The sequence below is a fragment of the Stegostoma tigrinum genome, chromosome 9 (assembly GCF_030684315.1).
Source record: "Stegostoma tigrinum isolate sSteTig4 chromosome 9, sSteTig4.hap1, whole genome shotgun sequence".
Classification (NCBI taxonomy): domain Eukaryota; kingdom Metazoa; phylum Chordata; class Chondrichthyes; order Orectolobiformes; family Stegostomatidae; genus Stegostoma; species Stegostoma tigrinum.
In genome coordinates this window covers 30,146,246-30,165,106 of record NC_081362.1, presented here as the reverse complement: position 1 = coordinate 30,165,106, position 18,861 = coordinate 30,146,246, and positions in this window count along the sequence as shown.

Here is an 18,861-nt window from a genome sequence, read left to right as displayed (position 1 = left end):
TCTTAGGCCACAATTGGAGCACTGCATCCAGCTTTTTTTCTTCATACTTTGGGAAGAAAGTGTGGATCACAGAATAGTAACAACACAGAGGCCATTCAGCCCATCATTTCTACACAGGCAAGCATCAAACAAGTATCATTACCTAGTACCTGCTTTTTCCCATGGTATTGCACACTATTTATTCTATCCCCATTTTACATTACTTTCAATATTTTCCCTATCAAAGTGCATCAACTCACGCTTCTTTGCATTGAAACTCATCAACTACTTATCCACCCACTGAACTTCTTATCACCTTTTGGAATTCCACACTATCCTCCTCACAGTTTACAATTCTTCCAATTTTCTTCATCTTATAACTTAAATCACAAATCTGATTTTAAACACTTTTCAAATGCTTTCTCATCCATTCAGTTACTGCACTTTCCCACCAACCCATTGATCCAATCAGTCTTGCCCAACACTGTTCTTGTCCAATTGATGTCAGCTGTCTGTGAATAGATTTTTCTCACTCTGGATTGTTGCACATCATTTTCCACTCATCCTGTGATACAATGATCACTGTCTCCTAAATATTCCTCCACTGACACTTGATCCACTTGATCTAACTCATTACCGAGGATCAGGCAAACAATGCATCTTTTCTTCTTGGAGTAGATACCGGCAGGATTTTCAAGATGTCAGATTTCCCTAATCTTAATATACTGAGATCATCTCAATCCACGTGGACAAGGAGAACCATGACTTTGACTGTATGAAACCTTTCTGAATGCAACCAAAGAACATTGAATGACAGAACCATTAAGAGTATTGATATGCAGAGGGATTTGAGTCTGCAGGTCCACAGGCCACTGAAGGTGGCAGCGCAGGTAGATAAGGTAATGCAAAAAAGGCCTATGATATGTTTGCTTTCAATGGAAGGAGTAATGAGTATAAGGATAGGCAAGTTATGCTGCAGCTTTATAAAATTTTAGTAAGGCCACAGTTGGAATATTTTGTTCTGGTCATGACACTACCAGAAGGATGTGGATGTTTTGGAGACAATCGCTGCTATGTTGCCTGGTATGAGGGATTTTGACTATGAAGGAAGGTTGGATAGACTGGGTTTGTTTTCACTGGAGTGCAGGAAATTGAAGGGTAACCTGAGAGAAGTTTATATGATTGTGAATGGCATGCATCAAGTAGAAAGTATGAGGCTTTTTCCCAGGGTGGAGGGGTCAATTACACAGATTCAAGGTACCGGGATGGGGTAAATTTAAAAGAGATATCTGAGGCAAGGGTGGTGAGTGCCTGGAACGTGCTGCCAGAGGAGTTGATGGAAGCAGACACAATAGCAGCTTTCAAGAAGCACTTGGACAAATACATGAATAGGAGGGAATAGAGGGATATGGACCCTGTAAGTGGAGATAGTTTTAGTATGGAAGGGGAAAATGCGTCACTGCAAGCTTGGAGGGCCAAAAGGACTGTTCCTGTGCCTTTGCTTGTACTTTGTTCTTACTGTATTTGAGGTTCTGCTTGCTAACTGTACACCCAGCTTTTTAAGATTTTGATTTCAGAGCCATATCCGCCTTCCTATCTAACTCATTGGTACCAAAATAGACCATAACCTGTAGCTATTCAACTACACCTGTATCCTTGAGAGGATGCATAGGAGGCATATCAGAATGCATTCAAGGATGTAGAATTATGGCTACAAGGTTCAGTTGGAAGAGCCTTGTCTATATACCTCATGATAGGTAGATGTAAAGTGCATGTTCCAGATGTGATGCCACTGGTCAAACTACTACATGTTAAGCAAAGTACAATTTATTTAAGCACTGTAGCTAAAATACAAATAAAAGAAAGGTGAGTTTAGAATGACTTAACTGTTAGAAAACTTAATTGAAAAATAGATACAGTACCTACTACCTGTTCCAACACAGTAACATCCCATAAACATACCCCTTGGCAAAAAAAGTAAATTCAAATGTAGATTTTTACATGCAGTTCTCCAGTCCAGAAGGAAACAATATCAAGAGAGATTTCAGAGAATGTAGCAGCTTGGAATCACTTACTGAAGTTTCTAATTTTCTGGGACTCTGTACAATTTCTGACCGCTACAGCCACCAAAGCCTAGAAAACCTGGTCTGTGAAAACTGGCCACTCCCCTTCCATTGTTACAACTATTCAAAAAAAAATCTTAAGGCCTCCTAAATTGTTGACCTAGGCCATTTCCAGTAGCAGGTTTTCACCTCTGCGTTTAAAATCTCTCTTCAAAACAATTCAGGACAAAATAACTTTGCGATAGCATTGTAACATCTCGCTCCTTAAAAAAACCCATCAATATACAAAGATGGCTTCATTTTAAAACCCTTAGTCTTACTCTGTTAGTACACTACAATACATACTTGCTACTTTTAGTTTAAGCATGCAAACAATCGGTATTACATTCTATTTCAGTCCGCCTACTCCAGCTACTGAACATCTCTGTCTTTCTCCGTCAAAGTCATGAAAATGCATTAGTAATTATGCTTTCTTATCCTGTCACGTATAATTTTCAAATTGAATGGCTGCAATAATAAGCATGATCTAAACAGTCTGGAAATTTTGTCCTTAAATTAAATTTCTCCAAAAACTTTAAAGACTTATGATCAGTAATTGTCTCAGTCACTTTACTGGCAATATAAATGTTGACATACTGTAACAACAAGACCGAGCTCAAGATTTTCTTCTCAATTGTGGACTATTTATGTGGATGAGTATTCAATTTTCTGGAAAAATACCCAATAGGTCTTTCTATCTTCTCATCGATTTCTTGTAAGAGTACAGCACTGACACCAACATCACTTGCATCGATAGCCACGTTGAATGGCTTAGGTGTGGCTAACACTGGGCCAGTGGTTAACATAGCTTTCAGGTTATCAAATGCCTTCTGACAGTCCTCTATCCACTGAAATTTTCTGCACTTCTTCAGTAAGTCAGTCAATGGAGCAACCACACTCTCTTAGGTGCCTTTGGTGCCTAGACAGCCCAGGTTTGCCCCAAGTCTGCTGTCCAAATATAGGCTAATCTTTTGAGGCTTGAACTTTTGCAATGTTTGGGATCATGTGCAAGGTGAGGCAGAGAGCCTGGGCACTTCTGGATTATTCATTGAAACTTCAGGGATGCCTGAGAGTGACTTCTCCTCCTTATGGGTGTCTATAGGAAACACTATTTCTTTCTGAGAGTAAGGGGCATCTAGGGTGAAGGCAGTCACTTACCTTACCATAGACACATAGAAAATAGGTGCAGGAGTAGGCCGTCACCATTCAATATGATCATGGCTTCTCATTCAATCTTGGTATCCATTCCCACTTTTCTCTGCACCCCTTGACCCCTTTAGCCAACAAGGGCCACGTCCAGCTCCTTCTGAAATATAGAGTGAACTGGCCCCAATAACTTCCTGTGGGAGAGAATTCCACAGGTCCACAGCTATCTGAGTGAAGAAATTCTTACTGATCTCATCTAGCATTGACACTATGTACTTATGACTAGAGAAATGGAGGGTAGATTCATGCACATACCCACAGACTGGACCTGTCTGTGTGCACTAAAACTGTGTCTTGAAGACCGTAACCAACCTCTCCATGGAGGCAGCCTGACACATGCATGCTGGAATCAACACAATATAATTAATATTGGTGGACTCATTCATACTTCAATCCCATTTATTGAAGACCTGTGACAAACCTGCTTACTGTTCCTATGCCTGTCTGTGCATTTTGAGTAAGTCATTAATGGTTGAGACCTTGGCATTTTCTTCTGTCTAGGCATGAACAGATGACAGGTCTTTAGCAATTTTTGGGTGCCAGCAGCCTTGGGTGGTACTTCCTCAACCAGCTGAAGAGATGTGTCAGTGATGCGTACACCAGAGTGCTCAGTCTAATCTGGATAGAGGTGAAAGCCTGATTTGGTGGAGGTGAATACCTTGCTGGTGTAGCCTTTAAAGTTTCACTGTTTTCTACCTCAGGTGAAAGATGGAGGCAGAGTTACTCTTCTCCTGTGCTGGCCTCTTCGTGGTAGAGACTTGTGAGGATACCATTAGTGCCTACATAAGCAATGGATTTAGTTGTCTAAGAGGGTTAAATAGATTTATGGATTCACAGAACCTTACAGCACGGAAGGAGGCCATCATATCTGTGCTAATCAAAAAAGATCAAACTTACTCTCTGATGAAGGGTCTAGGCCCGAAACGTCAGCTTTTGTGCTCCTGAGATGCTGCTTGGCCTGCTGTGTTCATCCAGCCTCACATTATAAACTTACACTAACCCCATTTTCATCTTCGGCCCATAGTCATTTAGGCTATGGCAACACAACTGAACGTTTAAATACTGCTTAAATATTTCAACATTTCTGCCACAACCACATCTAACAGTGCTCTTCAGACTCCCACCACCCTCTGAAAGAAAGCATTTCTCCTTAACTTTAGTAATGGAGAAAAGTGCCTTCTTGTGCAGTATGGTGGCTCAGTGGTTAGCACTGCAGCCTCACAGCACCATGGTTCAATTCCAGCCTCAGGCGGCTGTCTGTGTAGGGTTTGCACATTCTTCCCGTGGGTTTCCTCCGGGTGCTCCGGTTTCCTCCCACAGTCCAAAGATGTGCAGGCTGGGTGGATCGGCCATGCTAAATTGCCCGTAGTGTTCAGGGGGATGGGTCTGGGTGGGATGCTCCAAGGGGCGGTGTGGACTTGTTGGGCCAAAGGGCCTGTTTCCACGTTGTAGGGAATCTCATCTTATCTACCTTCTCGATGTCCCTCATATTCTTTTACACCCTATCAGGTCCCCTCTTAACTTTTGCTGTTCTAAGGAAAACAAATCTAGTCTATCCAAACTTTCCACATACATAGGCCAGACCCTCCAGCTTGAGCAGCATCCTACAACATGTAGTTTGCACCCTTTCTATAGCAATAATATCCTTCCTATAATATGCTGACTAGAACTTCAGGCAATACTTTAGTGTTTCATAGTTCTGGCGTAATCATCTTGCTTTTGCATCCTATGCCTTGACTAACTTTTATTTAATGACTTCCAGACACAGAAACATCCTTCCACATCACCCTCTGCTTCCGGTCCCTCAGCTAATTTTTGATCCAACGTGAATCTAAAGTACCAATTTGTCTTGGATCCCATGGGCTCTTACTTTTTTTCAGTCAGTCTGCTATGAGGGACCTTATCTAAGGCTTTGCTAAAGCCCATGTAGACCACATTAAATGCATTACCCTCATCAATATTTAAGGTCACTTCCTCAAAAATTTAATCAAACTCATCGAACACTCCTGTCAGTTTTCAAATCCATGCTAACTTACTGTGATTAATCCATGTGTCTCCAAGTGCAGATATATTTTGTCCCTCAGAATTCTTCCTGAAAACTCCCCAGGGCTTAGACCGACTGGCCTTAATTTCTTGGTCTGTTCTCTTTCTTTTTAGTAATGGGACAACATTAGCAATCCCATTGTTTCCTAGAGCCTCAACTGTGACCAGAGAGGATTTCAAGATCACTGCCGTGGCCTCTGCTATTTCCTCTCTTGCCTCCCTCACTAGGTTATCTGGGTGGTGAGGTGACTTAGTGGTTAACTTTGCTGCCTCACAGTGCCAATTCTACCATTGGGCAATTGTCTATTTCGAGTTTGCACACTCTCCTTGTGTCTGTGTGGGTTTTCTCCCACAATCCAAAACTGCAGATTAGGTGGATTGGCCATGCTAAATTGCCCATAGCGTCCAGGGATGTGTTAGATGTGTTAGCCATGGAGCTGGGGTAGGTTTGGGTGGGATGCTGTTAGAGGACAAATATGGGCCAAATGACTGGAGGGATTCTATAACTCACTCTTGTCGATTTATCCACTTTTAAGACTCCTAAACCCATTGGTGCCTCATCTCTCTTTACGTTAATTTCTTCTAAAATTTTGCAGTCCCATGCCTTGATATGTATACTTGTGTCATCCATTTTTCATTTTGAAGAATGACATAAAGTAATCATTGTGTACTCCATCTATGTCTTCCACCTCCACACACAGATTACCTCTATGATCCTTATTGTTGCCCTACCTTTTCCCTAGTGATCTGCCTCACTGAGGCAGTGCATTTGAAATCAAGCCATGCTATTCCCAAAGTTGTGACAAAAGTTTCAAAACGTTCACAGAATTCCACAGTTTTCCTGACTTATAGACCCAGGTTGATGGAAAGCATGGACCATGTTTATGTACTTAACAAGAATTATTATTCATTATAAACAAATAGATTGTAGCTGCAGATAAACAATTATGAGCTATCAACGTATAACTCTACAAGTTAAAAAACTCTAACCACCTTGTAAACTGTCCCCTGCACATACATGCAGACAAAAACATACAGGAAAGAAAACATGGGTGTGATGGCAGACAGAAGATTGAGAAGGCAATTAAAAAGTACAATATAATCCACAATTTGCTGATCCCTGTCCACTTGGGTCAAATTATATCTTAGTAAATTTACTCATTATCCATGTTTCGAACTTTTAGTGCCATTCTTATCCTTTTCCATTGCTATCCCAAATCAAACTTAATTATGGTCATTGTCTCGGAAGGTCAGAGGAACAGAGGAATCATAGGTACTCATCCACAGATCTCTGAAGGTGGCAGGACAGATTAATAGGGTAGCCAAGAAGTCATATCAGTCGTGGCATAGATTGTAGAGCAGTGAGGTCATGTTGTACCTGTAAAAAGTTTAGGTCATGCTGCAGCTGGAGTACTGTGTGCAATTAGGAAGGATGTAATTACATAGAGGAGGTACAGAAGAAAAGCACCAAATTTTGCCTGGATGGAGCACTTCAACTATGAACGTAGGCTGGATTAGCTTGGATTGTCTCTTAAGGACTCCCTCAACATTCTCTGTTCTAAATAGAGGTGTATAAGATTATGAGGGACATGGACTGAGTGAACAGAAAGCTGCTGTTCCCCTTAGCCCAAGGGTTAATAACAAGGGGCACAACTTTAAGTGAAAGTGAAAGGCAGGATGTTTAGAGGATTTTCAAAGAAAGCCTTTTTACCTAGAGGTGAGTGGTGGTCTGGAATGCAGTGTCTAGGACAGTAGTTGAGGCAGAAAATCTCTCTTCCTGCAAAAAGTACTTGGATGAGCTGCTAAAGTGTCATAACATTCAAGGCTATGGACCTTGTTCAAGAAGATGGCACTCAATTTAGTCTTACTATATTGTTGGCAGCACAGACTCAGTGGGCCCAAGGTCCTCTTCTGAGCTGTATGATTCAATCTCCAAAATGTTCCTCTACTGATAAGCCTTCAAATCTGCTGGGGTCATTTCTGAATATCAAGTCTGGAACTACAACACTCCACATTTTTGGGCTTTCTATGTGCAGGCTGAAAAAAAAGTTCTCCTGGATACAATTTAATTAATTTTGTTCCCTCCCCACTTATACACTAAAACTACTCAGTTAATATTTGGCTCGTATAAATTCTCTATTACTATTGCCTTATTAGAACATAGAACAGTACAGAAGAGGAACATTCCCTTGAGCCCACCATCTATGTGCTGACCATGATGCCATTCTCAACTGAACACATCTGCCTGCACATGGCTCATATCTGTCTATTCATATGTTTGTCTAAGTGCATCTTAAATATTGCTATCATCTCTGCTTGTACCACCTCTACCAACACATTTCAAGGACCTACCAGCCTCTGGTAAACTTGCCTCACACATCTCCTTTAAACTTTCCCCTCTCATCTTATACCTATGCCCCTCACATTTGACATTTCCACCCTGGGAAAAATATTCCAACTATCCATCCTATCCACAGGCAACATGTTGTCACGGTGGTAGGCACAGCTGCCTCACAGCACTAGGGACCCAGGTTCAATATTCAACCGCAGGTGAATGTCTGTGTGGACTTTGCACATTCTCCTTGTGCCTGCCTGAGTCTCCTCTGGATGCTCTGGTTTTCTCCTACAGTCCAGAAATGTACAGGTTAGGTAGATTGGTTAGCTAAATTGCATGTAGTCCAGAGATGTGCAGACTGGGTAGATTAGCCATTCGAAATGTGTAGTTGTGAGAATAGACTGGGTCTGGGTGAGATGCTGTTTGATGGATCAGTGTTGACTTGATAGGCCGAATGATCTGCTTCTGCATTGTAGGGATTCTACGTTTCTCAAAATTTAATGTACTTCTATCAGAGCACAACTCAGCCTCTGGCATTCCAGACAAAACAATTCAAGTTTGTCCAATATAATAAAATGTGAGGCTGGATGAACACAGCAGGCCAAGCAGCATCTCTGGAGCACAAAAGCTGACGTTTCGGGCCTAGATCCTTCATCCACTCTTTCCTTATAGCTTATACACTCCAATCCAGTCAATATCCTGGTAAAAGTAGTTGCACACATCTCTGAAATTTGAATTTCTATTCTTCCCTGATGTTTGGGATCTATAGCATAAACCCAAAGGTGTATGTTATCTCTTTTGTATTTTCCACTCCTACCCATATGGCTTTATTTGATAATCGATCGAAGATGTTATCTCTCCTCACTGCTATAATTGATTCCTTGTTCAATATCATGGTTGTCCTACCTCTTCTATCCCTCTATCTATCTTGTCTGCTCACCCAATATCCAGGAATGTTGCACTGCCGATCCCACTTGTTTTTCGGCCAAGTCTCAGATATGGCAATGATGTCACAGTCCCAAATGCCTATCAGCGCCCTCAACCCATCTAATTTATTCCTCAGGCTCCTTGAATTAAAATATATATCAAATGAGGCCTGGCCATAAGTTTGTAAAGTTTAAGAATGCTTTTGCACTAGTGTTAATGGAAGAATAACAAAGCTCACTAGGTTGGTTGTCCACTGAGTTCCCTCTATTTTAACATGGATGATCATACTTTTCACAAGCTAATTCTTGAGGAACCTCATGTCCTGCACTCACATACCACTCAATGGGTCCTGACCCTGTCAGCTTGGTCATGGGCCAATTTCTCACTTTCTCTTGCAATGAGACAAAGGGTGGGATTGAGTATGCTGGAAGTGGAAGGAAATGTAGCTCATGGTGATGTCAAAGTAGGAGAGGTAAGGTATCTCCAGTGACTGAATACTGACAGATTGTAGGGAAGGTTAAGAGTTTGGAATTTTGAGGTAGGTGAGAATCATTGAATGGATCTGCTGCACACGATAGTAATGGCTCTAGTTAATGAATCTTAGTGAAAGGTATGGCATTGGCAACATTAGAGGGATTACTGTCCCTATAACTGCGAGGTAGGGAAGAGAAGATGGAGACTTTTGTTATTCATTTGTGGGGTGTGGATATTACTGGCTGGCCAACATTTATTGCCCCTAATTGCCCTTGAGAAGATGGTAGTGAGCTGCCTTCTTGAACCACTGCAGTTAATATGCTGTAAGTAAACCCATGATGCCCTTAGGAAAAGAATTCCAGAATTTTGACCCATCGACAGTGAAGGAAGGGCAATATATTTGCAAGTCAGGATGGTGAATGGCTTGGAGATGAACCTGTGGGTGGTGGTGTTCCTATGTATCTGCTGCCCTTATCCTTCTAGATGGAAGTGATTGTGGATTTAAGGGCTGCTGACTAAACATTTTTGGTGAATTTATGTAGTGTATCCTATAGATAGTACACACTGCTGCTACTGAGTATTGGTGGTAAGGGGAATGGATGGCAGTTGATTTGGCCTGGATAATGTCCAGTTACCTGATTTGTGCCTGATAAATGGTGGACAGGCTTTGGGAAGTCAGGGAGGTGAGTTACATGCTGCAGTATTCATAGCCTTTCATCTGCTCTTGCAGCCGTTGTATTTATATGCTGAGTCTAACTGAGTTCCTGCTCATTAGTAATCCCCAGGATGTTGATATTAGGGTTTCAGTGATGGCGACACTATTGAATATCAAGGTTTCATGGTTAGATTGCTTCTAACTGGACATAGCCATACACTCTTATTTGTGTGGTGTAAATGTTACTTGTGACTTGTCAGCACAAGCCTTTGAACATTGATTGCTTTAGTCTGACCCTTAAAGAGAACAAAAGATCATAGAAATTCCCATCTGTGCAGAAAGAAAATCATTCATAATGGACACAGCACCAACACAGGTTTCAACTTGTGTCCAAACTGGCTTGGTTTGTAGGAATGGTGAGATAGCAAGGTGTGGAGCTGGATGAACACAGCAGGCCAAGCAGCATCTTAGGAGCAGGAAAGCTGACGTTTCGAGCCTAGACTCTGAAGGATCCAGGCCCAAAACGTCAGCTTTCCTGCTCCTAGGATGCTGCTTGGCCTGCTGTGTTCATCCAGCTCCACACCTTGTTATCTTGGATCCTCCAGCATCTGCAGTTACTATTATCTCTGGTTTGTAGGAATCGTCTTCTGTGACATTTAGCTGGTAAAGGGACTGCCAGTCTACCCACTATGATGTCCACCAACATCCTCAGATCCTGACCATGAAGCAGGGAATAAAGGTTCCTTTCCCCTGAACCATAGCTTTTGATGTATGAAATGACAGGAACAGATGAGTGACTCATGTCTGTAGAAAATAACTCACTCACGGTCAACAGTAATTTCATTCACTTAGCCTAATGGCTGCTGCTAATGGTTTATTTGGTCTTAAAGTTGCTTTATAATAACTGTCAGAGGTCATTGTATTACAATTGAGCATTCAGTCAAGATGACAAACAAATATCTGAAGTAGCACATGTCCTGAGTTGTAAACCAGATTTTAAAAGAATCACATTCAAGCTATATTTTCCTCTTATTTTTAATGAATGAGTGAGTCACAAAATTTTAAAGAGTTCACAAATCTAAAGTGTGCAAAAATGATATAGTCAGCACATACTGTCCAAGTGATTTCTGCCATGTAGGATTATTGAATTTATGAACCCAAGCCTGGATGAAAAGAACCCTACAGTTTAAGTGATGCTGATTTAAACAATGATTAATCATCTTTAATTTTTACTTTGAGCTTAAAATCCTTACATGAAATACAAATTACTAACACTTCTGATGACTTCTACAACATATTAGTGAGGTCATTAGATGAATTATAGCAACACAAAATGCTGACATCTATTCTAACTGTCCCCAGGGAGCTGCTCTAATTCTGCAATGCAGTATAAACAGGATGGAAATCAGCCTAAGAAAGAAAAGACGTTTAGAGTAATAAAATTCTATACCATTTTATATTTTCCAAATGTATTCACTTAGTTCTAGAGTAAAAAACATTTTGTTCATATGTACACCATTAAAATGAATGTTGAAATTTATCTATAATTAGAAATAACGTGACAGGTAATTCATTAACTACAACCTAATGGAATCACTGCATGCATTATAAAAGGCATATAACTGATACCCAGGTGGTGAGCTTGATTAGGTTTAAACGCGCAGATACATTAACTGTCCTTCTATCAATAAAAGCATAACATAAGGTCACGAAACTTAGCCTGGACTGCAATGATGATAAAAGTTAGCTGAGGGTGATAAGAACTCAGGATGAGACCTACTTCTTCTGGATCTTACTGCATTTCATTTAATATTGCTAAATTCCAAAGTGGGTTGATGAGGTGGCGTATTTCTTTGACTTGCTATTTGCCCATTCAACTTGATTTAAATCAAGAAGCAGGAGCCTGCACTACAATTTTTACAGTGGACAATTACAAGAGGTCCCTTTTAGCTTGATGGTAGTGCTGTCATTTCAGAAGTTGAAGTGTGCCAGAGATGTTGGGTCATGTTTCAGGTTCCATGTGAAAATGCATAATTTAGGCTGACACTCCAGTATGGAGCAGAGGGCTTGTTAGTACTGTCAGAAGGACAATTTGGATTTTTTTTGGAAAGAGCAATAAATTGTACAACTATTTCTTTTGTACCAGGCCTCTCAATGGGGGTGGTGTTAGTGGTGATGATTGGGGGGGGGGGGGGCGTGGGCGGGTGGTGAGGAGGTTGGGGGGGGGGATGCAGAAAAGGTGGAGGTCAGGACCCTGAATGGGGCACAAACTGAAGTGTTAAGATCGTGAGCTCAAAAGGCAGGGATAAGTTCTCTTTCACTCACACACACTATTTTGTGCTACAAAATATACTTTAAAAGTTAAATATGACTTTTTAAAATCAACCTGCTTGGATGTGTTGTAACAGCTCTTGAACCCAGACTAAAGACTTTCCCCCAGTGCGACAAGAGCTCTTGATCAGATGGATAATGTGCTCTGTTGTAAGAATATGGGTGCCACATATCACATTATTAAAACAAAATCAGAAATTGCTGGAAAAGCTCAGAAGGTTAGGCAGCACCTGTGGAGAGAAAGAAGATTTAATCTTTTGGATAGAATGAACCCTCTTCAGGTGTGGCAATGAGAAGGTCATTGTACATCTTTGAGAATAAGTGGGAGAAGAGGGAAGGTATAAACAATAGGTGTGGATGGAGCACAGAGATGGGCAGGCAAAGAAGTGGGTAAAAGTCAGCATGAGAGAATGAATAGCTGCTAATGGAGGACCATTAGTCACTGGTGGTAGCTTGTTAATGGTAGCAGCCCATGTGAGGACAAGGCCTGGTAATGTGGATGTTGGGGTAAGGACATGTGGGTGCTCAGGCCATGATATTGTTGAACTTGATGTTGATTCCAAAAGGTTGCGGAGTTCCCACGTGGAAAATGAAGTGTTGCGCTTTCAGCTTGTGCTGGAGCACTGTAGAAGCTGGAGACAGAAATGTTAGCCAAGGAACATGGTAGTGTGATTAAATGACAGGCACCAGAAAGCATGGAGTTATATTATTGGACAGAACACAAGTGTTCTGCAAAGCAGTCGCCCGGTCTGTGCTGTCTCCTCAATGTAAGGGAGACCACATTGTGAGCAGTGAATACTGAAGAACGCAAGAACTAGGAGCAGGAGTAGGCCATCTGGACCCTCAAACCAAACCTGCCATTCAATAAGATCATGGCAGATCATTTTGAGATTCAGCTCCACTTATCCTCCCACTCATCATGAACCTTATTCCTTTAGTGTCCAAAAGTTTATATAGCCTTTCCTTAAAAACATACAGCAAGGTAGCTGTAATCACTTCACTGGGCAGGGAATTCCATAGATTCACAACCCTTTGGGTGAACAAGTTCCTCCTGACCTCAGTCGAAAAACTATCCTCTCTATTTTGAGGCGATGCCTTGTCCTAGTTTCACCTGCTTGTGGAAACAACCTCCCTGTCTACACCTTATCTATTCCCTTCATAAGATTATGTTTCCATAAGATCTCCCCTCATTCTTCTGAATTCCAATGAGTATAATCCCAGCCTAGTCAGTATCTCTGGATGTGAGTTTGCTCGCTGAGCTGCAAGGTTAGTTTTCAGACGTTTCGTCACTTTTTTTTAAATTTGAAAAAAAAACTTCATTCATAGAATGTACAAAAAGCTAAAACATTTATACACCTACCCAGTCATGCAAGCCGCTCTGGGTGACCGAGGGGGTACGAACACCAACTAAAGGCAAAAACAAAACAAAGAAGAAAAAAAACAAAGCAAAGAAAATACCCTGGCAGTCGTCTCCCCGCATAGTCTCTGTTGGCCCCCTGACCAGTTGGGGAAGGCGCCAGCTGGACCCAGTTACCAGATAGGGCCCTGTTTCCTATTCTGGACGACAGGTTTCATACGGTGGTCTTTCCCCACCGTGCCTTGGCGTTGGCTGCCCCAAGCTTTAGTGCGTCCCTCAGCACGTAGTCCTGGACCTTGGAGTGCGCCAGTCTGCAACACTCGGTCGGGGTCAGTTCTTTCAGCTGGCATACCAGCAAGTTACGGGCAGACCAAAGAGCGTCTTTCACCACATTGATGGTCCACCAGGCACAGTTGATGTTGGTCTCGGTGTGCATCCCGGGAAACAGCCCGTAGAGCACGGAGCTGCTTGAGACGAACGTTGACAAATACCACTGGATCCCCCTCCAGACCTCCTGCACATGGGCACACTCCAGGAGGAGGTAATCGACAGTCGTGTTCCCCGCCCACCCCCCCCCCGCAGCAGCCTCGAGGGCAGCGTGCGATGGTGCAGAGATTCCAGGCATGCATAAAGGATCTCACTGGCAGAGCCCCTCTCACTGCCAGCCAAGCAATGTCCTTGTGCTTGTTTGAAAGTTCTGGTGATGAGGCATTCTGCCAGATGACTTTGGCAGTCTGCGTGGGGAACCACACGACAGGATCCACCCTCTCCTTTTCCCGAAGGGTCTCGAGGAGACTACATGCTGACCACTGCCTGACGGCCTTGTGGTCAAAGGTGTTTCCCTTCAAAAATTTCTCCACGAAGGACAGGTGGTACAGGACAGTCCAACTACTTGGAGCGTTCCGTGACAATGGGGCCAGGCCCATCCTTCGCAACACCGGGGCCAGGTAGAACCACAGTAAGTAAGTAGTGACACTTGGTGTTTGCGTACTGAGGATCTACGCACAGCTTGATGCAGCCGCACACAAAAGGTAGCCATCAGGGCGAGGGTGGCGTTTGGTACGCCCTTTCCCCCATTTTCCACGTCTTTGTACATGGTGTCTCTGCAGACCCAGTCCATCCTCGACCCCCAAACGAAGTGGAAGACCGCAGCGGCGCAGGTCCAGGGAATAGGGCACGCCAGTGCCACATACAATAGTATCGAAAGCCCCTCGCACCCGACAACCAGGTTCTTACCTGCGATGGAGGGGGACCAGAGCATCCACCTGCCCAGCTTTTGCTTCAGTTTGGTGATACACTCCTCCCAAGTCTTAGTGCATGCCCCAGCTCCACCAAACCAAACACCCAGCACCTTCAGGTGGTCTGTCCTGACGGTGAAGGGGATGAAGGAGCGGTCGTCCCAATTCCCGAAGAACATGACCTCACTCTTACCCCTATTGACTTTGGCACTCAAGGCCAGTTCAAACTGGCCGCAGATGTCCAACAGCCTACTCACCGACCGACGATTGGTGCAGAAGACGGTGATGTCGTCCATGTACAGGGAGATCTTGACCTGAAGGCCTCTGCTGCCTGGGATAGTCACGCCCTTCAGCCTCACGTCGTTCCAGATGGATGCGGCGAAGGGCTCCACACAGCACACGAACAAGGCAGGAGAGATCGGGCAGCCCTGCCTAACTCCAGATCTGACAGGAAAACTGTCCGATTCCCACCCATTGATCAAGACTGCGCTAACGATGTTGGAGTTGAGCAGGCGGATGCAATTGCAGATGCCCTCCCCAAACCCCAATTTGGAGAGGATGTCCCTCATGTAAGCATGAGAGACCCTGTCAAAGGCTTTCTGCTGGTCCAGGCTGACAAGGCAGGTGTCCACCCACCTGTCCTGCATGTAGGCGATCGTATCCCTGATGAGCGCGAGGCTCTCAGCGATCTTCCTGCCCGGCACAGCACAGGTTTGGTCAGGGTGAATCACCGACTAAGACAGACATGACCCGGTTGGCTATGACCTTGGCCAGGATTTTGTAGTCCACGTTCAATAGTGAAATGGGATGTCAATTCTTAATTTCTTCCCTCTCCCCCTTCCTCTTGTAAATGAGGGTGATGATGCCCTTCCTCATGGACTTGCACAGTTCCCCTGCCTGAAGTGCACTATCATACACCTCCAGCAGGTTCTGGCCGACCAGGTCCCACAGAGTGGAATACAGCTCGACCGGTAAGCCGTCGCTCCCGGGAGTCTTATTCCTCTCCAAGGACTTGAGGGCTCTGGTCGCGACAGCTTTCCCCGCCTCTCTGTTGCCTTCTGAACACTCTTGATGACAAAGAACCTCTTGATGTTCTCCTTCACCGTCTCCCACCAGTCACCCGGAGACTCAAAGAGGGGTTTCACGGTTCTCCAACCAGCGTACTCCCACTTAAGCTCCTCGATGTTCTCTGGGATCAAGAGAGTCGTGTTGAGCTTCCACGTCCCCTTGCCGGCCGGCTGGTCATCCTGTAAGTGACAGTCGGCCAGCAGGAGGCAGTGGTCAGAGAAGAACACCGGCTCAACGCCGGTGGACCTGACCGAGAACGCCCGTGACACAAACAGGAAGTCTATCCTTGATCAGATATGCACGTCCGTTCGCGACCAGGTGTATCGCTGCTGCGCTCCGTCTGCAGGGGAGCTGAAGACGTCGAGCAGCGTGGCATCCTTCACCGTGCCCATCAGGAATCTGGACGTAACGTCCAGTTGACTCCCCCCACCCGCTGTCCCCACGCCGGATCTTCAATCTGCATCGATGATGCAGTTGAAGTCTCCACCTAGGATGACTGGCCTGGACATAGCCAGCAGGGGTGGAAGCCGCTGCAGGACGGCCAACTGCTCACTCCGTACCGCTGGGGCGTACACGTTGATCAGCCTCAGGGGAGCGTTCCTGTAGGTGACGTCAGCCACTAGGAGGCGCACCCCCCACCACCTCCTGAACTTGAGAGATGGTGAAGGTGCGCCCCCGCAGCAGAATAGCCAGGCCCGAGGAGCGACAGTCATTACCCCCCGACCAGATCAAAGGCCCACAGTTCCAGGTGCCGTACCATTTCCCGTACCTGCTGAGGTGCGGTATCCCGCACTCCTGCAGAAACAGATGTCTGCCTTGATGGTGGCCAGGTAGGCCAACGTGGACACACATCTTGCGGTGGACTTGACGCTGAGCACATTAATGCTGGCAACTCGTACCCCCATTGTGGGCAGTGACTGCAGTACCCTCCGAGTCCAAGGTCCAGCCCCTGCATGCCCATTGCCTGGGCTAACTGCTGGACCCTCTCCGAGCTCAGGAAACCGTTCGTGCTTCCTTCCGGGTGGCATCCCCCTGTCGGGGGTACGGAGGCAGGAGAGTCCGGCTCTGGGTCAGGCTGGGGACGTGCTGTTTCCTCCTTCCCGCCTGGAAGTTCCAGGGGGCCCTCCAGGGCCCCAGCGGCACGTGGCTGGGTGTCGGAGGGAGCCTCAGGACACCTCCCGTCACCTGGAAGTGGGGTGCTGCTTTCCTTCTCCCTTGAGATCTTTAGCTTCTGCTTTGGGCGGGCCTCCTCTGAATCTCCCTCGTCAGAGGAGCTCTTATAGCCCCCCTGTACCTGCCTGATGGTTGCGGTGCCTGGGCCCGCTGACGCGCCTTCCTCCTCGCTTTCCGGTCACCTGTCGCCGCCTCCATCTACTCTGGATTGTTGGCGGGCGGGGTTGGGCGGAAGCGGAGCCTGGAGGGGCGCTTTGCTGGCCTCGGGTCCATCCTGCAGGGCTGGGCCCTCCTGCACATTAGGAGGGGCCCTTGCAGGGCCTTGGTGCCTTCCTCTCCTCCGGGGGAACTTGCCCCGCATTGCCCCTCCGGCGACCTGGGCGTAGGTGGTCCCCCGCCACGGGCATGCCCTATAAAGGTGGCCCGCTTCCCTGCAAAGGTTGCAGCGTTTTTCTTGTGGCCAATCCTTGGCAATGTGTCCCTGCTCCCTGCAGATGGTGGCTTTGCAGTTGACCACCACGTGACCTGATCTACCGCAGGCATGGCAGACTTTAGGTAACCCTGCATAGGTCAGGTAGCCCTTGCTCCCACCGATCGCTAAGCTGGACGGTGGGTGTATAATGTTCCCATCCGCACCCAACCTCAGCGTCACCTTGACCTGTCTCTTACTGGTCCAGATGCCAAAGGGGTCCATGATGTCGGTTAGGTCCCCTTCCACCTTCACGTACCTTCCAAGGAAGGTCAGGACATCAACTGCTGGCACATGCGGATTGTACATGTGTACAGTCAACATATGGCTCCTCTGCGCTGGCATCACAAACAGTGGGACACCGGTCAATACAGAGAGGGGGCCCTCACCTCCTTTCTCCTTGAAAACCTCCAGGAAGCGCTCGTAAAGCTTGGCACTCCTGAAGGTTACATCATAAAACCTCCTCCGGGGAAATCCTGCAGGCAGTAAATGTCCACAGCAGAGAACCCACAACAGTCCAACAGGACCCTCTTCACGAAGAAAGTGCGGTCCACAGGTGCTTCTTCCTGCTTTCTATTTATCTGTTTAGGTTTCCTTGGGTTGGTGATGTCAGAACAGGAAATGACATCACCAACCCAAGGAAACCTAAACAGGTAAATAGAAAGCGGGACATAACACCAGCGCTTCATTGGAGGCTCACTATTGATGTTACCTAGAATGGTCACTGATTGTCTGGGAATGAACCTTCACGCTCAGTGATCTAGCTTACATCCGGAATGCAATAAAGACTCACCTCTTTTCTGGACCGAGAAGAGGAGAGCACGACTGTGTTGGAGGTGGAAGGAAGGCATCGGGTTGGCTGTGCACCCTTGCAACTGGTGGATCTTAATGCTGGCTCGGCCTAACGCTGGTTCAGGGGAGCAGCCAACCTGCAACGATGGCTGCGGCGAGTGCTTGTGCCCCAGGTCAGGGGGTCCGGACACCATCCGCGTTTCCGTGAAGAAGATGGATGAAGGTGCACCTGTGGACCGCACCTTCTTCGTGAAGAGGGTCCTGTTGGGCTGTTGTGGGTTCGCTGCTGCGGACATTTACTGCCTGCAGGATTTCCCTGGAGGAGGTTTTCATGATGTAACCTTCAGGAGTGCCAAGCTTTGCGAGCGCTTCCTGGAGGTTTTCAAGGAGAAAGGAGGTGAGGGCCCCCTCTCTGTATTGACCGGTGTCCTGCTGTTTGTGATGCCAGCGCAGAGGAGCTGTATGGTGACTGTCTACATGTACAATCCGCATGTGCCAGCAGTTGATGTCCTGACCTTCCTTGGAAGGTACGTGAAGGTGGAAGGGGACCCAACCGACATCATGGACCCCTTTGGCATCTGGACCAGTAAGAGGTAGGTCAAGGTGACGCTGAGGATGGGCACGGATGGGAACATTGTACACACCCCGTCCAGCTTCGCGATCGGCGGGAGCAAGGGCTACCTGACCTATGCAGGGTTACCTAAAGTCTGCC